Source organism: Polyergus mexicanus, unplaced genomic scaffold (genome assembly GCF_030449975.1).
Source record: "Polyergus mexicanus isolate NDT 795.1 unplaced genomic scaffold, iyPolMexi1.0 SCAF_24, whole genome shotgun sequence".
NCBI lineage: Eukaryota > Metazoa > Arthropoda > Insecta > Hymenoptera > Formicidae > Polyergus > Polyergus mexicanus.
Window position 1 is genome coordinate 2,830,782 of NW_027223344.1, and position 26,169 is coordinate 2,856,950.

The 26,169-nt window shown below is 37.6% G+C and overlaps 1 pseudogene; it reads right to left on the reverse strand.

Moving 5' to 3' along the window:
• Nucleotides 1-1,218: 1,218 nt before the first annotated feature.
• On the reverse strand, nt 1,219-4,598 carry LOC138942874 (zinc finger protein 862-like; annotated as a pseudogene).
• Nucleotides 4,599-26,169: the final 21,571 nt, after the last annotated feature.

A 26,169-nucleotide genomic window follows, 5' to 3' on the forward strand; every position in this document is an offset into this window, starting at 1 on the left:
TATTTTAAAAAGGTTACGCTTCATAGTTAAAAGGCCGGGAAGTAAAAAAAGATTTTGATGCCTGAAAAGGCAAAGATGAAGTCAAAAACAAATTGACCAGAGAAACATTAATAAATAACAAACAACAAGATCACTTACAATGAAAACGGAAAGCTCCATATGTCCGATGGTAATTCACAATGTATATGTCACAATAAATTAGTCACGAAGACATGTCGGAAAACAATGACGTGTATGTAAGAATTAAGACGAGACATCTGTTCGTTCTAGGAGCACGCTTTTAACGCTATGAGCCTACTTTATCCTCGTTTAACTTTCCATAAATAACAAAGATAGAACACGCTTTCAGCGCGTAAGCGTGCTTTTGGAACGCAGCCATCGAGAAGCGAAGTCCCGAACCAAAAGTAAATACAAACAAGTATGTGTACAAAAATATCACGTAGGGACGCATATAGATATAAATAAAAGTTTGCATGGAAAAACAAACGCTTATTACAAAACCGAAACAACCGGACATCAGTGTTATAATCTAAAGTATAATAAAGAATTAAATGGCGAAACACATAAAATTCAAAACTTTGGAAGTTTATCTATTGCTCCGAAATATGTCTCCGGCTAGCATTCGGTATCTGTCTGCAAATTTAAACTATTCTTTTGTTATAGCCCGAACAGGCTATACACGAATTATTAAATATATTATTCTAAATACATACTATTTTATATGATTGCCCAACGTGTAACGCGAATACAGATCAGTAGCCCGAGCGACCGTGCAATCATTTCATTGCGAAAACGCGGAAATCAGGGCAAGCGGAAGAAGGACATTGCGAAAATGCAACGTAGAAGTCCTACTTAAAAACCATTTATGGAAATAAAAAAGAATAAAGAAATTGCGAAAGTGCAAGCAAAGAAGTCCCACTTAGAACTTCTTAGCTTGCATCCGGATATTGCCAAAATCAAGCGACACGACACACAGCCTTGTCGCTAAACGACCCTCTCCCGGGAAGCCAAGGGAGTTAATAAAAAGGCCCACTGCTAACGAACGGCAGGCAGTCTTTACCATTAATATTACGCGGGCAGTCTAGATCAATAATTTACATAACGCCTTTATTCCTTTACACGAGTGTTTAATAAAGAACCCGAGAAGTTTCTGGTTTCGGGGGGTGTCGGGAAGAACAGTTAGGATTCACGCACACTCACTCTGGTCCGAGTCGCACCTCACAAATGTTCCTCGCGCAAACGTAATTGGATGCTTAATTTGCGATTGATAAGTTCCTTGTCGTTACCGAGAACCTTGAGAAAACCGGGAGATTGTTTACTTGATCCGATCCAAGAAACAAAACCGAATTCCGAGAGCTTTTGTCAACTTTTCTAAAGGCGACGTGCGTCACGAAAGACCGGTACAATGATCGAGAATCTCCGGAAGGGTCGATATCGACGCCAGTGTTAGTACTCTGCGTTGATACCACTGCTTTGGCGCATTAAATGTAGCCTTTAGGTATGTCACATTTATAAGAAAAAGGGTGCTATGGAACCTCTACTGAGATAATGTTAAAAATAAATTAAAATATTTTATAAATTATAAATAAATTACAAATAAATAATTGAATAATTAATAAAAGATGACATGAATGAGTTAAAAAAGATTTTTAGCTTTAAACATATTATTGTAAACAATATACATGCCAATTATAATTATAAAATATTAAGTTTTATGAAATATTAATATTAATAAAATAATTGTATAATAATAAAATAAACTAAAAAAGGAAAGGTAATAAAAAAATATTGGTCATTTTTTAAAATAAATAAAAGTATTTTTATTTGGCAGAATCATAAAGAATACCAACATTTGTTGCAAGGGTAAGGAAAACTGCCAAAAACCTCACCAGTATTCATAACAAAAATTTATCACAATTTTTTTATTATTTAAAAATATAAAATAAATATTTATATTTATATGGTAATATTTATAAAAAAGCAAAATAAATTCTTAATAAACTTAAATATGTTAAACTTAACTATATTTTATAAAATATCAAATAAATAAAGATATTACATATCAAAATAATAGCTACTAAAATAAAAGTAAATAAATAAGAAATAAAAATAAATAATATAAAAGAATGAAGAAGATTAATTCATTCATTAAAAAAAAAAAATTATATTATACATTGCAGGTACATAAAATAAATTAATATTGCACATTGCAGGTACATAAAATAAATTAATATTGCACATTGCAAAAAAGTACATTTATAGAAAATATCTGTAATAGAAAATATTGTTAGAGTAATAATATATGCATGCATAAAAATCGGGCTAGATGAATGTGAATTTATATGTTAAAAAAATATAATAAAATATACAAAAATTGTAAAAAAAAAATATGAAAAATTACAAAATTGAAATAAAAATATCAAAAATTACAAAAATAAAATTAAAATACCATCAGATGAAGCGCATTATTTCGCGGATAAATTGTGTGAATTATATAACTCTAAGTGTCGCGAATCAATTTCGAAATTTATACAATTAATGCCTGCAGCCTGAAAACTTGACCGAGCTATGCAAATTGCGGAAATAGTTTCAATGGATAATCGATTCCTTTTCTTATTTTTAACACCTGTAATTATCGAGAAAAGACGTTCGGCTTTGGCATTTGAATGTGGAAGAGAAAATACCGCTTGAACCAATAATTCTAAATTTCCAAATATTTTATCTCCATTAAAATCTTTAAATTCTAATATTTTTTTCCACATTTGATTTATTTCTAATGAAGCTAATTCTTTTTTCTCTGAATCATTAAACATTGACGGCAGAATTCTCCATTCGAATGCTAATTTTGTTAGGTCAATATTACCTACGCGCAAAGCAACACAAGTTAAATCTTTAATTTTAATTCTTGCTTCATCAAAAAGAGCGATTTTGGGATCTAAAAAAGCTAATTGTTCAAAAAAAGTGTCTTTATATGGTAATCGTTTTAACATTTCGCGAACTGCCATCTTATAAAATTCTAAACACGTTAATCTAATTTCTTTCGCGCACTCTAATGATACTGTTAATAAAAAGTGTTCACATTCGGGCCCAACATATATATTATTTAGGTGTTGGATATAATTTTCATTGTCTACATTTATAAAGTAACAATTTCTTTCAAAGCCTGCGGAGTCATAAAATTTTGAGCAATTTGCCGAATTATTTGCTGACTACTTTTAAACAATGTATGTATTAATCTATGTATTAAAATTTCGCGTGATTGAAATAAAGCATTAAAAGTGTTGAAAAACGAATATTTTAAAAATAATAAATATGCTTTAATAAAATCATCATTTAACTGGGATAAAATAATTTCTGCAGATTTTAATTTGTTTTCAGTTACTGCCAAAATAAAATAATTTCTTAAAACTTCCAAATTATCTAGTACTCTAATCGCGCAATGTTGTAAAACAAGCCATCTTGTATTCGATAATTTTAAAATTTTATTTTTTTCTACATTACAAAACTCTTGAAATTCAGTTAAAATAGCACATTTCTTTGCATTGTCCGAAATATAAGTAGCAATACCTCTAATTAAACTTTCGCAAGATTGTGGCAATTTCTCGCAAGCTTTACTAGCTATAATGGCAGACAAATGACAAATACAATTTAACATTACTACACCCCGTATTTATGATTGTAAACGTGAAAAAAAAGAATTGCATCCAATTATTACAGATGCATTATCACTTGCCATACCAATTATATTTTTAATAGGAATCTGCTTTTTATTTAAAACTTCTTTAAAAGATTCGTAAATTTTATTAGCTGAACAATCCGTAGCATTTAAAGATATTAAGTCTAATAATTGCGTTTTAACTTTATCATCCGGTGAGAAAAATTGTACAAGAACACACATAATTTTTAAATCTGAAATATCCGTGCTTTCATCAATTAAAATTGAAAATCTACGCGTTTGCAAAATATCAATTATTTTTTCAGTTTCGCGTCTTGCAATTACATTTTTAACAATGTTAGTGCACTTTTTTCGGCCCAGTGAAAGATCGTGCACAATTTTAGAATCTATACAAATATTTTTTAATAAAGGAATTAAATGATCTGCAGTATAAAAAGCAATATTATGTTCCGAAAAAAATGCTGCTGATTTTATTTCCGCGCGTTTAACTTTATCACTATGCAGACCATTGTTATTATTATGATCGGGGCTTTGAAGATTTACTTTAACTATATGTTTGGCCCTTTGCGAATGACGTATTAAATCTGTTTTGCTACATCTGATGGTAGTATTGCATAAATTGCAAAAAGCTTTATTTTCAGTTGGATGGGGAGCCAACCATCCTTTAAAATTATCTTCATATAGCCACGCATTAACAAAACGTCTTTCTTTCTTAATGGCTCCTTTTTTGTTTTTATCCTCCATACTAATAAAAAAATAATATCTATTTATTATTACTTATCTAGCCTATGCTTAGCCTCCTCTGGAACCCGCCAAAACTTTCGCGCCTAATTGCTCTTGTGTGCACACTACATACTAACTATATACGCCGTCGCTGGATTTCTCTACCACTGCGCTGCGCATGCGCGAAAAAAGCGTCCCCGAGAACAACACTGATCGACGCAAGAGCGCGGATAAGGTCCTGAGAGCGTGCTTATGATTGGATGATAGCATGGCGCAATGCTGGTTAGATTGATAGGACAGGCTTCGGGATTGGGTTAAGGCCGCGTACAAGAGAGAAAAGGAAGAGAGAGAGAACACTAAGGAGAAGGGTCAGAGTGAGTGAGATGCTGTTGAGGAGATTGCGTAAAAGTCGCGAGATTTTCGGAACAGCGAGTAATATCGCTAACCGCCGCGAGTGTCAATAATTGTTATAATATTGAATAGTCACGCAGTCGGCAGAAATATACACGAAGAAGCGAGAAGCGAGTCTCGAGACCGAAATTCGATTCTAGACACGCGCACGTTAAGATATCCGCTATCGCGATACGCGACACGAGTTAATGTGCGGGAACTGTGTAATTAAGCCAATTTACGAATAAAGCAGATATATGTATTTATTTTGTAACGATGCATCCCTCCACCGTTACCCGGCCGTCGATCCGCCGGAAGTCCGCCGCCCGACAAACACCGGTCGGGCATAATGCGGAGGCGCCGAGCGCCCATTTTTAAGATATAGAAAAAGGCGTTCGAATTTATAACCGCCGTCAAGACGCGTTTGTTTACCGAGATTACCCGTCGCCGCGCTCGGGTAACCGTACCGACCGTTCCCGAAACCGCCCGAGTCGCGCGCGGCGGTTCAATCTTAAACAATATGCCTTAAAACAATCAGGCATATTACGCACGCGCACCCGCCGGAGGAAGCGGTATAAATAAGGGCACATTTTCCATATCGAGACCAGATCTTCCGCAACCGCCAGAGTCTGTAAGACGCCTGGAAATCCGATACGATCCTATAACCGCCCAAGGAGAAAGAAAACGGGGTTGGGAGTACCCAGCCTCCGCCGAGAGTTTGCGGCATCTCCACGAGCGATCCTTCCGATATATTGCGAAAAGAGGAAAACGGGGTTGGGCGTACCCGAGTGGCCTTCACTTGGACACAGTACAATTGGACACGGTGCAAATGGACACGTTACAAATGGACACGAGATTGTGCACACGGTTCAATTGGACACAGTGCATTTGGACACAGTAATTTTGGATACAGTAGCTTTTGGACACATAAGAAAATACGCATCGTTTACTTGGACACCGCTCAATTGGACACTGTTCATTTGGACACCGTTCGTTTGGACACAGAAAGATGCGCACCGTTCATTTGGACACCGTTCGTTTGGACACCGTTATTTGCCCACCGTTCGTTTGGACACCGTTCATTTGCCCACCGTTCGTTTGGACACCGTTCATTTGCCCACTGTTTGTTTGGACACCGTTCATTTGCCCACCGTTCGTTTGGACACCGTTCATTTGCCCACCGTTCGTTTGGACACCGTTCATTTGTACACAGAAACATGCGCACTGTTTGTTTGAATATGTAACAGATGGAGAGAAATAAAAATCATTTTGGGAAAATATAATCAGTATTCTTATAACACTTTATACTGGTAAATCTATGTAAAATATGAAATCGTGAAAAGGAGATACATTTGAAGGTTATAATATCTGTCAAAATAAAATATATTCATACTTATATATCTCTGATACTGATGTCATTAATTTTACATTGCTTTTAGCACTTTGTTTAGCCTTTCGCATATTTGGATGTCATGCATGGATACAGTGGGTTCCGCCCCCCCCCCGCCGGGGGGCTCCACTTCCGGAAGATATAACCTAACCCAAACCTATTTCTTATTTAAAACAAAAATTTGGTGTGGATTACGTCGTATAATTTAAATCAAATTTTGGTGTCCAAACGAACGGTGTCCAAACGAACGGTGGGCAAATGAACGGTGTCCAAACGAACGGTGGGCAAATGAACGGTGTCCAAACGAACAGTGGGCAAATGAACGGTGTCCAAACGAACGGTGGGCAAATGAACGGTGTCCAAACGAACGGTGGGCAAATAACGGTGTCCAAACGAACGGTGTCCAAATGAAAGGTGCGCATCTTTCTGTGTCCAAACGAACGGTGTCCAAATGAACAGTGTCCAATTGAGCGGTGTCCAAGTAAACGATGCGTATTTTCTTATGTGTCCAAAAGCTACTGTATCCAAAATTACTGTGTCCAAATGCACTGTGTCCAATTGAACCATGTGCAAAATCTCGTGTCCATTTGTAACGTGTCCATTTGCACCGTGTCCAATTGTACTGTGTCCAAGTGCACCACTCCCGGCGTACCCAGCCTCCGTCGAGAGTTCTCGACACCTCACACGCATCCGTCCACCTGCGTGCAACGGCGATTATCCAGTGGTAGGGAGTTCCCTGCCATTGATGGGTGTTCCCGTCGGCCGTTGCACTCCTGCATTCTACGGGAAAATCATCCCCGACGAAACAATACCGCGATATCCGCGACTGGTAGTAATTCCGCGACCGCCATTACCGCGATCAGAATCACCATTAATACGGCGCGCTAAGGCCCGCTCAAGGGGGAGGATCTAACCCGGCCGCGACATCGATCGACGCAATCAGATCGATACCGACGCGTTTAAGGACCGCCCACCGACCCGACCGAAATTACCGCCCGGTAGCTAGCGGCTCCTGCCGAAATCCAGATCCACGCAAGTAATCGATATATTTGCGAATCCGCCGAAATCGCATTCCGCACCGTGCATCCGTGGATCAGTGCATGTAACTCGGATGCACCGCAACCGACACGACCGCCGCTAGACAACTCCGCATCTCACACATACACGAGGGCGTTTGGCTGCATACACACGATCACACCCACATACTTGCGATATACATTGTAAATCCCACGCAGATATTACACGGTCGCACACGCACTCGCTCGCTTATCACTCACTCACATACAAGCGCGCACACACACCGACACACACAATAATTACACACACACACTCACTCTGTATACACACATATATTCAAACGCAATAAATTATATTTTACCTAACGCATCTATCGTTCGTCTCTCGATACCCTTTCACGAGCCCGGATCCTGACCGAGTTATCCACGACCGTCTCGCGAAAGCGGTTTATTACAATTTCAATTACAAAAGTGTCTATCTCTATCATCAATAACCTCTGTGAGCTACTCAGGCGAAGCCCGAATTCCCAAATTCCTCCCGGCAAACGATCCCAACTACCGTGCCTTTCCGGAAACACAACACTTTTGCCTTTTAATATACAATCATTTCGAAAATTAAACGTTTATTAAGAAACCCAGTTAAAATCATAATTAGTCTCCAATCTATGATCTGTAATGACAGAACGATTCGCAGTATTTCTTCTTATATGATTTCGGTGTTCAGAAATTTTCGTATGTAATTGTCTTCTGGTTTGTCCGACGTAACACGCAGTGAAATTTAGGCAATTCGATTTACAGATTACATTATTCAAAGCAGATTTTGGACACTTGTCTTTTTGTGCTTTGATAAAATTTCCCATCTTGTTAAGATCAAAAAAGGAAAGTCTAACGTTCAAATCTTTAATAATCTTTCTAAACTGTTCGGACACTCCATGCACATACAGGATCGTAAAATAAGAAACAGGCTCATCGTTCTGGTTTTCATTTGAGTTAACCCTATTAGAATTTACATTGTTAACCAAAGTTTTTAAACGTTCATAGAAAATTCGGAACACGAAGTCTAAAGGATAATTATTATTTAATAAAATTCTAATGACCAAATCAACATTTTTCGTATGAAAGGAAGGATGGGAGAGATAGAAAACTCTGTCTATGAGACCAATAACCGTGCCTCTCTTTTGGCAACGGGAATGCAGGGATAAAAAATTCAAATATTTTCCAGAGAATGTTTATGGCACCAATCAAACAATACAGTTATTATTGAGAATTAAAGTTACGTCAAGAAAATTAAGTTTATCACTAACATTAACCTCCATCGTAAACTGAAGTTGGAGGTGGAAAAAATTAAAGGTGTCTAATGTTTAAAAAGGGAAGAAGTGCTACGGCGAGTGCTACGTCATCCACAAATCTAAGGAAGAAAGGAGGTTTGAACTTCAATGTCTCAAGTGCTCTGGTCCTACGTCATCCACAAATCTAAGGAAGAAATGAGGTTTGAACTTCAATGTCTCAAGTGTTCTGGTCTCTAAATCCTGGAGAACAACATCCGCTATTATAGGTGAAAGTGAAGAGCCCATAGGCGTTCCAAAAGTTTGTTGATAAAGAACTCCATTAAAACCAAAGAACATTGAATTTAAAACCAGTTTAATAGCTAAAATGAATTCCGATTCGGAAATTATACTATTAAATTTAATGTGATCCCATCTACTGAAAACATTATCTATAGCTAAATCGATATAAGTAAAATAGATATTAGTAAAAAGTGAAATAAGGTCTAAAGAAATAAAATTGAAGTTGTTATTAATATAAAAATTAGAAAGTTTTTTAACTAATTCAAAGCAATTGGCAACATGGCTGTCAGGCTTAGGAAAACTTTTTACATTAATTCTGTATAAAAAGGAGGCTATGTAAGTAATATAGCGGGCTATTTATCGAGGAAACTATAATTCTCAAAGGATAACCAGGTTTGTGTATCTTTGGGAGACCATAGACTCTCGATAATACTCCATCACTAAAAAGTAGAGACCGATATTTTTCATCTAGTTAACAAGTCTCATAAACACGTGGAGAATTTTTTGGTCAAAAGAATACTTTAAATTTGCAGACAGATACCGAATGCTTGCCGGAGACATATTTCGGAGCAATAGATAAACTTCCAAAGTTTTGAATTTTATGTGTTTCGCCGTTTAATTCTTTATTATACTTTAGATTATAACACTGATGTCGGTTGTTTTGTTTTTGTAATAAGCATTTGTTTTTCCATACGATCTTTTATTTATTTATATCTATATGCGTCCCTACGTGATATTTTTGTACACATACTTGTTTGTATTTACTTTTGGTTCGGGACTTCGCTTCTCGATGGCTGCATTCCAAAAGCACGCTTACGCGCTGAAAGCGTGTTCTATCTTTGTTATTTATGGAAAGTTAAACGAGGATAAAGTAGGCTCATAGCGTTAAAAGCGTGCTCCTAGAACGAACAGATGTCTCGTTTTAATTCTTACATACACGTTGTAATAATCCGCTTTCGCGAGGCGGTCGTGGATAACTCGGTCGGGATCCGGGGCTCGTGAAAGGGTATCGAGAGACGAACAATAGATGCGTTAGGTAGAATATAATTTATTGCGTTTAACTATATGTGTGTATACAGAGTGAGTGTGTGTGTGTGTAATTATTGTGTGTGTCGGTGTGTATGCGCTTGTATGTGAGTGAGTGATAAGCGAGCGAGTGCGTGTGCGCGCGAGTAATATCTGCGTGGGATTTACAATGTATATCGCAAGTATGTGTGTGTGATCGTGTGTATGCAGCCAAACGCCCTCGCGTATGTGTGAATGTCGGAATGGTCTAGTGGCGGTCGCGTCGGTCGCTGTGCGTCCGAATTATATGCACGGTGCGGAATGTGATTTCGGCGGATTCGCAAATATATCGATTACTTTGCGCGGATCTGGATTTCGGCAGGAGCCGCTAGCTACCGGGCGGTAATTTCGGTCGGGTCGGTGGGCGGTCCTTAAACGCGTCGGTATCGATCTAATTGCGTCGATCGATGTCGCGGCCGGTTAGATCCTCCCCTTTTAAGCGGGACTTAGCGCGCCGTATTAATGGTGATTCCGATCGCGGTAATGGCGGTCGCGGAATTACTACAAGTTCGCGGGTATCGCGGTATTGTTCCGTCGGGGATGATTTTCCCGTAGAATGCAGGAGTGCAACGGCCGACGGGAACACCCGTCAACGGCAGGGAACTCCCTACCGCTGGATAATTGCCGTTGCACACAGGTGGACGGATGCGGGTGAGGTGTCGAGAACTCTCGACGGAGACTGAGTACGCCCAACCCCGTTTTCCTCTCTTTGCAATAGATCGGAAGGATCGCTCGTGGAGATGCCGCAAACTCTCGGCGGAGGCTGGGTACTCCCAACCCCGTTTTCTCTCTCTTTGAGCGGTTATAGGATCGTAGCGGATTTCCAGGTGTCTTACAGACTCTGGCGGTTGCGGAAGATCTGGTCTCGATATGGAAAATGTGCCCTTATTTATACCGCTTTCTCCGGCGGGTGCGCGTGCGTAATATGCCTGATTGTTTTAAGGCATATTGTTTAAGATTGAACCGCCGCGCGCGACTCGGGCGGTTTCGGGAACGGTCGGTACGGTTACCCGAGCGCGGCGACGGTTCCCGGTAAACAAACGCGTCTTGACGGCGGTTATAAATTTTAACGCTTTTCTTTATATCTTAAAAATGGGCGCTCGGCGCCTCCGCATTATGCCCGACCGGTGTTTGTCGAGCGGCGGACTTCCGGCGGATCGACGGCCGGGTAACGGTGGAGGGATGCATCGTTACAACGTCATTGTTTTCCGACATGTCTTCGTGACTAATTTATTGTGACATATACATTGTGAATTACCGTCGGATATATGAAGCTTTCCGTTATCATTGTAAGTGATCTTGTTGTTTGTTATTTATTAATGTTTCTCTGGTCAATTTGTTTTCGACTTCATCTTTGTCTTTTCAGGCATCATAAAATCTTTTTTTACTTTCCGGCCTTTTAACTATGGAGCGTAACCTTTTTAAAATACGTATATTTACCATATTATCATAATGCACAGAAAACACTAAGAAATCTTTCCGTATTTTAAAATGATACGTTTTACAAGAAAATGATGAATCGTTTATTTGCGCAACCCGTTATTCCGTGCGATCGTAGATTGTTTTCAGTCTTCTTTTGTTTCTTAACCGAACGATTGCCACTTCCTTGTGCAAAGTGTCTTTAAATACGGAGTTTTAAAGTGCAGAGAGATTTCTTAGTGTTTCCTTAAGTTAAGTGCATACTTAACTTTCTTCCACATTAATCTCTTCATCAAACGTGAAGGATGGCTGATGGACAGAGGTATGTGCAACATTATGATAAGAAATGGGAGAATAATATTTTCGCACATATTCGTAATAGAACAGTTTGTCTTTTATGTGGTTATAAACCTTTTCGTGTTAAAAAATTTTTGATCGAAAGACATTATAGAAATAAACATTTCAATGAATATGCAAAATATAACTATGATGAAAAGATTAATTTAATAAATAGTTTAAAATTAGTATATGAAGAAGGTTATAGTGATAACACAAATTTTGAAATCGATAATAATGCTGTATCTTCCGAAGAAACAGTCACTGCATCATATGCTATTTCACATTTAATCGCTAAACATTTTAAGCCGTTTACTGAAGATGAATTTGTAAAGGAATGCCTCATAGAAACTGTAAAATCATTTGGAAATTCTTTAACTCTTGCAGAAGCTACTAGTATACCGTTAAATAAAAAAACAGTAGCAGCAAGAGTTACTCACATCGCTTATTCCATAGAAGAAAAATTAAAAGACTTATTAGCAACGTGCTCGTATTTTTCGTTGTGCCTCGATGAAAGCACCGATAATCAACATGTGAGCCAGTTGAGTATTTTTGCTCGAATCGTACAAAACGATTTTTCATATGTCGAGGAGCTTTTAAATTTTGTACCATTACATGGCACAACAAACGGGATAGATATTTTTAGAGCCGTTAAACAAACCTTAGAAAAATTTAATATCGATTTTTCTAAATGCTCGGCTATCGTAACTGATGGTGCGAAAGCAATGACAGATTCGAAAATTGGATTCTTCGGCCAAATAAAGCAGCAAAATTTAAAATTCCCCCTTATTCATTGTATAATTCACCAGGAAGCATTATGTGGGAAAGCGATTAAATTGTGTACCGCAATGCAGATAGTTACTAAAATTATTAATGCAATAAAAGGCGGACACAAATTTCTGAATCACAGAAAGTTCCAATCCTTTCTCGAAGAGCATAATGCAATTTATAGGGATATACCTTTATATTCCGAAGTTCGATGGCTTAGCGCAGGGAAATGTCTAGAGAAATTCTTTACAATAAGAAAAGAAATCTTCCTTTTCTTGCAAGAAATGTCTATAAATTATGACGAATTTAAATCCTTTTTCGAAGATCTAGATTTTCTTTCTGAGTTAGCTGTTATTACAGATTTAACTTCCCATTTAAATAATTTAAATTTGAAGCTGCAAAATGCCAACCAAACGATATCAGACTTAGTTAGTCATATCGACTCATTCCGTAGAAAATTACTATTATTTAAAAATCATTTAGAAAAAAATAATTTTTACTTTTATCCATCTTGCCAAATTCTTTTCGAAGAATACGGCAAAGATTGTAATTTTCAGAAAAAACTTCATTTAAATAATTCTTTAATAACCCAGTTTGATATGCGGTTTAATGATTTCGAATTGCTTAGAAAAGATCTAATTCTTTTTGAGAATCCTCTTCTTGTTCCGATTGAAGAACAAAATATAGAACTTCAGGCAGAACTTTGCGATTTGCAAAATAATCTGCCTCTTAAACCGCGGCCAGAAAAAAGTGTTGAATTCTTTAAGATTTTAGATTCATCAAAGTATCCCGAACTTATAAAATTTGGTCTTCGAATTTTTTCTATGTTCGGTTCTACGTATTTATGTGAATGTTCTTTTTCAAAATTAAAATATACGAAAACAGATAAACGTTGTTGTTTGAGCGATACATCATTATCTTTTTTGATGCGCTCTAGTTCATCTAATATTCCCGTAGATATTTTATCCCTTGTAAATTCACATAAACGGCTTAGAAAATCAAATTGATGTTTACACGATTGTTCTCTTCTTTTTTCTTTTATTTTTTTATCTTTAGTATAATTTTTCCATATATATATGTACGCGAACGGATTATTCTTCTTTAGTGGAATAGGCCTACTGGGGAAACCACTTTAAAAAAAAACGCATTGACAATAGTACCTCATGGGTGATGTGGAAATCTATTGTCTCGTAATTATAATTATATTGCAATCGTTCTATATTATAATTATTTATTACGAGTATATTTTGTGACATTATCGATAATATTGTATGATTTTAATGTACGCGAAAATAAATTACATATATTTTAACGTTATAAATTGATATAATTCTAAATCGGGTTAAGAGAAAGCTTTGAATAAAGTATCACAAAAGTATGTAAATTATATAAACGGAATATATAATATATTGATTTAATTATTTAATAAATCTTATCGTTATATTTAGGGCTATGGCATTTAGACATTTTTACATGCGGACATTCCTGAGACGTAGCGTCGCGCTCCTTAGTTACGCGTATCTGGCGACTCGTTGCCAACGTGCGAGCGAGGAGTTGGGGGCAGTAGGCGTAAGCTACAGAATCGGGCTCAAATGTGCAAGTAAATACCAGCATTGAGTTACTTATAATGCGCTGAAGAAGGTCCAAAGAATGGGACCGAAACGTACGCTAATATTTTTAAAAAAATGTCTTGTGCCCCAAGTACTGCACATGGCTCGTATTGCCCTTTACTTATATTTTTATTTATATTAATAAATTAGAATTAGATATTGGCAATTGGAGCCAGCATTCTATATAGAGCACAAATGAATTAATCAATAATATTGTAAAAGTATTTTAACAAAAAAGTGTTTTTATTTTAACTTTATATTTTCTATAAACAATATATATATATATATATATATATATATATATATATATATATATATATATATATATTGTAGCGCTGTTTGAAATGAACATAACGATGTATGATATAATGTAAATATTGTACATATTATACGAGTTTTACAGATAGCTTTTGGAAGCAATCACTATGCTCACAATAAAGTTCAGTTTAAACTATTTAATTTAATATATATTTGTTACAGTCTATCTTTTTTAGTTTAAAAGGGGTGGCTACTTTTGATAGGACATCCTGTATATATATATATATATATATATATATATATATATATATATATATATATGTATAGTTATAATTATAGCTTAAATTTATTTTCAATATTCATGTTTCACAAATTTCAAGCTATTCAACACATTGAATCACGTGTAATATTATAATAGCATGTTGCAATGCGAGATATATATTCATAAGTTTTATGAACATTATCAGAGAGAAATCACTGACATTATTACATTTTTGATAAAATCGTAGGAATTTACAAGTTTTACTTCACAACTATATAATCAAAAATATAATAATGTCAGTGATTTCTCTCTAATAATGTTCATAAAACTTATGAATATATATCTCGCATTGCAACATGCTATTATAATATTACACGTATGCAAAGGAAGCCAAAGTATTCATACGTAGTATTTATTTATTATTCTCAAAGTGGATATTACTGCACCAAAACTTTGATCGTTTTAATTGATTAATCTGTTCATCAGTATACATACATAGTATGTATACTTTGACTTTCTTTATACGTATAACTATATTACATTATTTAAGAAAAAGAAAAACCTATGATAATTATATATCACATTGCACAACATGCTATTACAATATTAGTTATACATATGAGAAGAAAGCCAAAGTAGACATACGTAGTATTTATTATTCTAAAAGTGAATCTTATTGCAACAAAATTTTAATCGCTTTAATTTATTAATCCGTTTGTCAATATATATACGTAGTATATGTATATTTTGGCTTTCTTTGCATACATATTGAAAGACAGAAAGACGAATTAAGTGTGACTTGAAAAAAACTATATTTAATTATATGTTTGCGTAAAATAAAAAGAACAATTATAACTTTTATATGTATATTAAATTTTTATTTAAATATTCTATCTATAATTATATTTTATAAAAAAAGAGAAACCTATATAATGAATATACATATATTTCACATTACACATATATCTCGCAATTGTACAACATGCTGTAACGATGCACCCCCCATCGTTACCCGGCAAGTAGCCAGCCGGAAGTCTGCCGCCCGGCGAACACCAGCCGGGCAGTGGCAGAGGCGCCTAGCGCCCTTTTAATACTTAAATTATCGCCGTTGCGATAAAACAACCGTACGACCGTTATACGGCAAGCCGAACACAGCCGAACGCTGCCGGAAGATCCCGAACGTCACCCGCCGAAACGCCGCGTCGTCGCCCAGGGGGAGCGACGCGTTTACCGTAATAATTACCCGCCGAAAAGAACGCGTCGTTACCCCCACCAGGGGGTGAACAACGCAATTACCGATAGACGCTCGGGTATAAAAAGACAGCGTTTCGGCATCTCATTACCAGAACGATTCCTGAATCCGCTCGAGCAGTACGTTCCGAGATACGATACCAGAACCGATCCCGAAATTCTCAGCAACGACGGAACGTGAGGTTGACGTGTTCGCAGCCTCCGCCGAGCATTCTCGGTTTCAGTGCAGTTTCCGAAATCCTCACGTAATTCCGACAAACTCGACGAGAGCGGAGTGTTCGCCGCTCTCCTAGATTACGGTCTAATATCCGACCGCTCCAGCCAGCCGGACCGTGGGTTTGCGAGTTCGCTGCCCCGTCGAGCTTTCTCGACTCCGCCGCGCTATCCTCGACTCCGCGTACGGAAGCAGGGGCGGAGAGTTCTCTGCCCGATCGAGGGTACTCGATCTCCGATTGCATTCCCCCTACAACTGGAAATACGCGAATAATCCCGCGACAACGATCAACCACGTTTTACGATACTTGCGAGAATAATCACCGCGCCGAAATACCTGTCGCATACTATTCCATTGTATTCCGTGCACCGTCAAAACAAACACGCCCTTGCCGTACACACGCCGGCCGACCGCGTCCGATTTCTTGCGCGTCTCGCACGCCGTCAAAATAAACACGGCTCTGCCGTACACGCGTTGAACGACCGCACCCGATTTCTTGCGCGTTTCGCGCGCCGTCACAATAAACACGGCTGTGCCGTACGAGTATCTTAAGCGGTTCGATATATCTAACCTCGCGCACCGAATAACGAACGCGCATTACATCTAACGTGTTGCATCATCCGCCGCGCGCTAACGTCACACAATCTATTGTAAATCGACCATTGCCGAAAGAGGCAAATAAAGACGATACCTTCTAACTCAATCTTTTCGTGTGTCTCACATTTTCACGAGCCCTGATCCCGACCGAGTTCATCCGCGCACGCTCGCAAAAAGTAACCCCGTTACAATGCTATTATAATATTAGTTATATGTATGCAAAGAAAGCCAAAGTATATATATACATAGTATTTATTATTCTCAAAGTGGATCTTATTGGAACAAAATTTTAATCGCTTTAATTTAGTAATCCGTTTGTCAGTATACATAGTATATATATATTTTGACTTTCTTTGCATACATATAACTGATACGTTATTTTATAAAACAAAAAACTTATGAATATATATCGCAATATCAAAACATGTTATTATAATAATAGTTATATGTATGCAAAGAAAGCTAAAGTATATATACGTAGTATTTATTATTCTCAAGGTGGATCTTATTGCAACAAAATTTTATTCGCTTTAACTTATTAATCCGTTTGTCAGTATACATACATAGTATATATACTTTAGCTTTCTTTTGTCGTAACCCGACCAATTTCTTAATATGTTAAAGAATAAACCAATAAAGTGAAACAGAACAGTGTAAGAAAGAGCTGAGTAAAGCAAAGCAGTAAAATTAGAAAAGAGATCAAGGAAAGATAATTAAGAAAGAGTAAAGTAATAAAAAAATATTAATAAAATAAAAGTAAGATACGTGACTAAAAAGAAGGAAGTCACGGTCAAGTTCTCGGAAGCTGAGTAAGCAGCTGACAAGACAGACTGACAAGCGAAGCACGAGACATGCTCCGGTCAGGGACACCACACTCCTCCCTAATCAACGACCTAATTAATTAAGATATACAGGGTGTCCCATTTTAAAGGATCCACTCAAATATCTCAGAAACATTGCGTTAAATTGAAAAATGTTTCAAACAAAAGTTGTGTGGCTTCAAGGGGGCCATAAGATGGTGATAATGATTTGACCTTGGAAAATCATTTGAAGGTCATGTGAAGGTCAACATTAAAATCTTAAATGGAAACTCCCATTTTTTATTTAGTATTCTTGTAGCTTGCCTCGAGAGCTTTCCAAAACACTACAATAAACTATTTTTTTATTAAGTACTTTTTGAGTTATTTTATATTTTAATCTGACATCTTTTGCTATAAAAAATTAAATATCTCATAAAATATTCAGTTTTCGATAATCTTACCGTAATACTTTTATGTACAGAATAATGAGACAAATCAATTAGTGCAAAAAAAAAACAAATAATTGTTTAAAATAATACATCGTAAATAATTTTCTTAAAAACTATTATTTTTTTATACTAATTGATTTGTATCATTATTCTGTACATAAAAGTATTACGGTAAGATTATCAAAAACTAACTACTTTATGAGATATTTAATTTTTTATATCAAAATATGTCAGATTAAAATATATAATAACTCAAAAAGTACTTAATAAAAAAATAGTTTATTGTAGTGTTTTGGAAAGCTCTCGAGGGAAACTACAAGAATACTAAATAAAAAATGGGGGTTTCTATTTAAGATTTTAATGTTGACCTTCACATGACCTTCAAATGATTTTCCAAGGTCAAATCATTGTCACCATCTTATGGCCCCCTTGAAGCCACACAACTTTTGTTTGAAATATTTTTTGATTTAACGCTGTGTTTCTGAGATATTTGAGTGGGTCCTTTAAAATGGGACACCCTGTATAATAAGCGCGAGATGCACCGACGCGGGCCACTCGCAGGCTACTCACTCGCTCAGTTATAGTATCGAAGTACCGTACGTATCGCGCCCGACTATTATAAGCGCGAATAAGTGAAAGTGTATTAAATCTTGCAAAATATACTAAATTATACCTAACGTCCGGAAGTGTCTTATTTCGAGCGTGGATCCTAATTCTTTGGACGTACAAATCCCGAAAGACCTCTTCCTTAGCGGCTAGAGGCACAACATTAATTGGTGGCAGCGGTGGGATACGCCAGCTCTAACAAAATCAACACCGGCAAAGATCCATAACTACGAGGCAGAAAATTCCGTGGAATCGACAGAACGAGAGACAGCAAGGATAACTCCGTCAGACAGTCGACACCTACAACCGATGGAAAAGGAAGTCTAGCAGGAACTTCGAGACACCCGCTATATCGAGGCGACAACGATAAGCGCAACTTGAGAAGGCACACTGACCTAACTCAACGGCACGCGACGATCAACGCCCGACGGCCGACATCGAACGAGAGAATGCTGCTCATCGTACAATATTATTGTAAGTCGAGAAATTAAAATTTGTAAACGCGTGAATGTCGGAAAACCGAAACGCACCACAGAAAAGCGTAGCGAATAAATCATGATTATTTAGCGAACCAGCGAATAGAGCCATTAGAAATAGTGCAGTAAGCCCTATAAGAGTAGCAGTAGAAGCACTCCGGGATATACGCGATAACGTACGAAGAAATCTAAGCGCATTAAATTCAAGCGAGAATTTGTCCGCACCAGAACTCGGAGCAAACGTTGTAATCGAACGCGAATTTCCATTTAGCGAATTAGATAATAGTCTAATAACGAACAATATAGAACTAGATGTTGAGGTCGAATCATCAATAAGTGCGTCTAGTAGACTAACACACCGCCGCGAATTCTCACTAACGTCATACGATTCAAGTATCTTTGACCCCGACGAAATCTATCGCATTCGAGACATGTATAACTCAAACGCTTCCGCATCGCAACCCATCACATCGGAAGATATCGATGAGGGAATTAAGCGATTACAAGAAGAAACAATTAGAAACGCGACACAATCAAACGCGCGAGCTCAACACAAACCGCAGAAAAAAACGGACGAAGCAGCCGATGACTTTAGGGAAATATTGCGGGAAATGAGAGAGGAAATTAGACGAGAAATTAGAAGTATGCATGCCGAGATATACGATTTGAAAATTAGAGGACCGCAACCCCGACAAAACAACGAGCATAGAACTCCGCCGGGAGAAAGAACCGAGACCATGTACAAGTTCACACCCGAGGATGTACGACATCGAAGAAGACGCGGATTTTTACCATTAAAAGAGGTTCGTGGAATGAAAACCCCGCGTAAATACGGTAAATAAATATTGCCATTATTGCACAAAATCCGGAGATGATCGCGAAGAATGTTGGTTATTACACGGACGACCCAATAGAGATCAATCGAGCCGAATCAAACAATATAATTCGCGACCGGAAAATAAAAACCGCAAGAATAGCGAGCAAGGAAAAAAGAAATTTAACTCCGCGCAAAGTAGCGATGAGGAGGAAAAGAACGAAAGAAAGTCGCACCGACCTGCAATGGAATATCAAGTATCACACTTCAAAAATACGCCGCATATACAGACAGGATTGGACCTTGTCACATTACCAATGCGAGAAGCGAAACGCGAAAAAATAAATTTACTATTCGATACAGGAGCCGCAATATCATTAATTAAAGTGAAACATTTAAAAGGCGAAACGTTAATAGAAGAGGAAAAAATAACGCTCATCGGCGTAACGGGACATAAGATATGTACACTGGGAAAATTTAAGGCGACAATAACTCTGGGAGAGCGCCGAATCAAGCACTCTATGTACGTTGTTAAGCATGATTTTCCGATAGAATATGACGGAATACTAGGAGTTGATTTCCTACGAAAACATCAAGCCACTTGCAATTATAAAACAAAACAATTAAAGATAGGACAGCATATCTTAAAGCTTTACCCCTATCTAAAAATGACGCTAAAACCACGTAGCGAAACTATAATACAGGTTGCTACTGACAAGAACACAGATAGGCGTGATAAAGGCAGAAGAAACGATACTAGGAATATTCATAGGTAATTGTCTAGTAGAACCTACGAATTACCTATGTGCAGCATTCTAAATACAACGGATAACACAATCGAAATGCTAATGCCGCAAGTAAGTATAGAGGAAATCAAACGAAGTGAAACAGAAGAAATTAACGTAATACGAACGCCAAATAAAGAGGAAGTAACCCCGCGTAGTGAAAAGGTATTACGATTATTACGTACACAACATTTAAATAAAGAAGAAAAGAAAACGATAATGGAAATCTGCAAGAATTTTATCGACGTGATGCATATCGAAGGAGAACCACTGACATGCATAGATACCGTCGCGCATAAGATTGCAATGCAAGCAGATAGCTCACCGGTCAACGTACGGCCTTATCGCCTGCCGGAGAAGCATAAAGAGGAAGTAAATCGATAAGTCCGAGAAATGTTAAGAAATAAAATAATCCGACCAAGCACGAGCCAATGGAACGCACCGTTATTGGTAGTCCCCAAGAAAACCGACTCGTCAGGAAAACCGAAATTACGAGTAGTCGTAGATTTCAGAAAACTAAATGACCTAACTATAGGAGATTCATTTCCCCTACCAAATATAACGGATATATTAGATCAACTTGGAAAAGCCAAGTACTTTACAACCCTGGATTTAGCATCCGGATATCACCAAATTCCGATAGAAGAAAGCGACAAATGCAAAACTGCTTTTTCCATACCTCACGGGCATTACGAATAAAATAGAATGCCCTTAAAATTAAAAAATGCGCCAGCCACATTTCAAAGGCTAATGAATTCAATACTGATAGGCATACAAGGAATAAAATGCTTGGTATACTTAGATGACATCGTAATCTAAGGAGCGAGCTTACAAGATCATAACAAGAGACTCATCGAAGTCCTACGAAGATTGCGAGAAAATAATCTTAAACTACAGCCGGACAAATGCGAATTCCTACGAAAAGAAGTGATATATTTAGGTCATATAATTACGGAAAACGGAATATCGCCGGATCCATCTAAACTGGAAGCTGTAAGAAATCTCCCGACGCCTAGAAAAGTGAAAGATATTCAAGCTTTTATAGGATTAGCCGGATATTATAAAAAATTTCTCAATGATTGCGAAACCACTAACGAAGCTAACGAAAAAGTAAAATAAATTCGAGTGGACTCAGGAACAACAATAAGCATTTGAAATGCTTAAAGAAAAATTAATGACGGCACCCTTATTAAAATATCCAGATTTTGAAAAGGAATTCATTGTAACAACCGATGCATCCAACTATGCAATCGGAGCGATATTATCGCATAGAAAAATAGGCCAGGATCAACCAATAGCCTATGCCAGTCGAATACTAGCAAAACTATAATACGACCGAAAAGGAACTATTAGCAATAGTATGGGCCGTTAAACATTTTCGACCGTACTTATACGGGACAAAATTCACGATAGTCACAGACCATAAATCGCTCGTATGGTTATTTAATGTAACCGACCCTGGATGTCGATTAATTAGATGGAGGCTAAAATTAAAAGAATACGATTACGAGATCATATACAAGGCCATTACAGCGAACAGAAACGCTGACGCGCTAAGTCGACACGTGGCGGATATCAACAGCGTCGAGGAGGATGAGAGCCTCGACACGAAGATAACGCGAGAATACACGGAAACGACGCATTCTATACGAATATCACGATGCACCTGTGGGAGGGCATCAAGGAAAAGAGTGCACCATTAATCGAATTCGCCTAGTGCACAATTGGCGAGGATTGACAAAAGATGTCGAAGACTATATAACAAAATGCGAATTTTGTCAAAAAAACAAATTATCGCGAAAAATTAAGGCACCGCTAATAATAACGGACACTGCCGATAAATCTTTTGAAAAATGTGCTTTATATATCGTAGGTCCACTAACGATTACTAATAATGAAAATAAATATATTTTAACGTTCCAAGATAACCTAACAAAATTTAGTAAAGCAATTCCGATACCGAACCAGGAAACCGCGACAAGCGCAAAAGAATTCGCGACAAAAATAATCTTCGAACACGGTATCCCAGAAAAAATATTAACGGATCAAGGAACAAATTTTCTAAGTAAAATATTTAAAAACACATGTAAACTATTAAAAATCGAAAAGATTCAAACAACCGCGTATCACCCGGAAAGCAACGGAGCGCTAGAACGATCTCACCGAACGCTAGCCGAATACCTCCGACATTATATAAATGCCCATCAAACGGATTGGGAAGCATGGATTCCCTACGCGATGTTTACGTATAGTACAACACCGCACACGGCGACAGGGTTCACACCTTTCGAATTAATTTACGGGCACCGAGCAACATTACCGACGACATTGTCGCAACCGCTTAAGCCTCTAGTATACATACGATAATTACGCGCAAGAATTAAGAGAAAAATTACGCGTCGCACAGCAAGTTGCAAAGGAGCATCTAAGGAATGCAAAAAAAAAACCAAAGAAAACTATGATAAAAAGACGAAATAAATTAAACTTAAGGTAGGAGAAAAAGTCCTCTTGTACGACGAAACAGTTCGACGAGGACGATCAAAGAAATTGGACTCCCTATGGACCGGACCCTACACGATAATTGAAAAGAATTCAGAAGTGAACTACAACGATAAAAAGGGGAAGGAAGACCATACGCGTCCACATAAACCGACTGAAACCGTTTATTGAAAATTAAAAAGCAGAAGAAAAAAAGAAAAACGCATGAATAAAATAAAAATATAGAATAGATGATAAGGAAAACGAAAAACAAAAATTAAAGAAATTCCTACTTTATCGTTCTCCACGTCCACGTCCAGCACCGCGACCCAGATTTCACTCCCGCATAGCCTGAGGGAGGGCCCGACCACGACCCACAGGACGAGGCTCAGGGTTGAGGAAACGACCGCGACCCACAAAACGAGGCGCCGGATCCCAACGAAACTCAAGTCCGCGACCTCGATTGATATGGGGCGGCGGCGCGTCCACAGGCACTTCCGGCACAACCGCAACGATCGACCACCAAATCTGGAAGACCCAGCAAGTCGACCTCGCGAACAAGTGCGGGCGCCGAGAGTTGGTCGCGAAAAGAACGGGCAAAATGGTCCGACACGTCTGGCACCTCCACTAAAGGATATTGACCCCTAACAGAAGCCTGAGCAGCGCTAAAAAACAGCTCGTGGCAGTTAGGAGCCATAACACAAAAAAAACCACGGGAAAAAACTTCTGCACAACATTAATCGTATACAACACTCGTAAAGACGACAAGACGACGTCGGAAGACAGACTGAATGGAAGAGCGAATAAATAGCCTGGAAAGGGCTAGGTAAAAACAAAAGTAGCTGCACATGCATCCAGAGAAAAAAGGAAATGCACCGCACGATTCTAAGAAATTATTATAATATAATGCAAAGCTTTCTATTACAGGAGTCTTATTGCATGGAGCACCTGCAAGGAAACCAAACCCAATACCCAAGGAGAAATAAAAGAATTTAAATATGGACCGGGTATCTATTTCGAAAAAATGGGCAAGATAAACCAAATCGAATCCACATGGAAAATGGTGATAAAACTAGATATCGCCGCAATGGATCATTGAACAATTGAGAAACTATATGGTACAGACGAGAGCTCTATGCTACGATAAACCATTGCAAATAAAAATGAAAGAAACCTGCCACAACCTGCTACAAATAGCAGAAAAAAACAGAGAACAAGCAGAAAAACTGCTGAAACGTTTGAAAATCGCATACCAAGCATCCGGGAAGATAAAACGATTGTTAATCGACGGTCTAGAAACGATAGCCAAAACACTCTTCGGCACAATGGACGCAGACGACGAAAAAATCATAAAGGAGCAATTAAATCTCATGCAAAGAAATCAACAAACGCTACAACGCGATAAAAAATGAGATTAAAATATTAAACGCAACAATTGCACAAGTGGATAATGTTGAGAAAATTCTGCAAGAAAATGAAGAACAATTTCTAAATATAACAGAGAAGATGCGACAAGCCTGGATACAAGCAGAAGTCGGCTATGGACAACGAGAAGATCTCGACGAACACATTATAATATTAAATGCCATAATAAAAGACCTAACAAACGATCTTACGGACATTATCACGCATCTGATTAACGCGAAAGGAGGAGTAATCGACATAAGACTTCTACCTATAGAAAGCATCCTAGAGAACCTCAAGGAAACAGCGTCACAAATACCGCAGGGAACGCACTTCCCATTTCAAATATCCGCAGAAAATTGGAGAACAAACAACAATTAGCGCCTATTACGATAATACAAATATATTTACGATTATAAAGATTCCGCTAATCACATACCCCGAGTATGAAATAATAAAAGCAATCCCACTACCTACGCACAAATATAACAATATATTTATATTTATAGAGGTAAATCAACCAATAATAGCGATAGACGTACATTCTGTCAAAATATAACCGGGATTGAGTCATTCAAACGGCCCACGTTAATGGTTTCTTAAAAAATTTTTTTTCCTATGATGGTACAACTGTCATTTATTTTGACGCTGAGTTTGAGCGCGATATGTCAACTAGTTTGTTGTCGTCAGTCAAAGACATTAGTTAACCTCAAGTGCTATCGGCGATTTTTACTATGGAAAAAAATATTGAGCAAAGAGTTTGTTTGAAATTTTGTGTTGCGAACAGAATTTCTTGTTCGCGTTGAAAATGTTGGAGAAAGCCTACAGGGACTCTGTAATATCGAGAACAAGAGCATTTGAGTGGTACAGAGCGTTCAAAGAAGGCCGTGAAGTTGTTGATAACTTGCCTCATCCGAGACGGCCTGCAACGGCAGTTATTTGATATTCGTGGTTTTGTTCACTCGATAGGTAGGTCAAACAGTGAATAAACAATATTATTTAAGCGTTATGAAGTGTTTGAAAGAGAGTATCCGTTGAAAAAGACCGGAATTGTGGCAGAACAAGTCTTGGATTTTGCACCACGATAATGCACCACGATAATATCACAAATCCATCCTTGAGAGCGACTTTTTGACCAAAAACGCTACCAATATGATCGAGCAAGCACCGTATTCTCCAGGTATGGAACCCTGTGACTTTGTCCTATTTCCGAAACTCAAATTACCACTTCGTGGGACCCGTTTTGAGTCGATTCAAGACATAAAAGAAAATTCGCTGAGAGAACTGAAGGCGATCCCGAATATGCCTATAAAAAATGTATGGATGACTGGATTGTTCGTTGGAAAAAATGTACCGCTTCAAATGGAGCCTATTTTGAAGGAGACAAAATAGATTTTGATGATTTGTGTTGTTTTTATTGACTCGGTCCGGGTTATATTTTGACAGAATGTAGATAGCCGAACATATTTAACGCCTAACAAAAATGATCTAAATAAATGCGTGCGAAACAATTATCGATATGTTTGCGAACAGACTTACCCCGTACATCATTTAGACGAAGGAGCGCTATGCAAAGTACAAGCATATGTACAATTAGAAACACACACAAACAATTGTAATCTTCGATACATACACACGAATACAACAATATGGATAGCGCTGAGTAATGCAAACTCATTATACTCTACACCAGCAAACCAACCGATCGAAATAATGTGCAAAAACGACGCAACGCGAAAAATAGAAATAAAAGGAAGCGGACAAATCACATTGAAAGAAAAATATAAATTAACAACACAAGACGTCATAATACG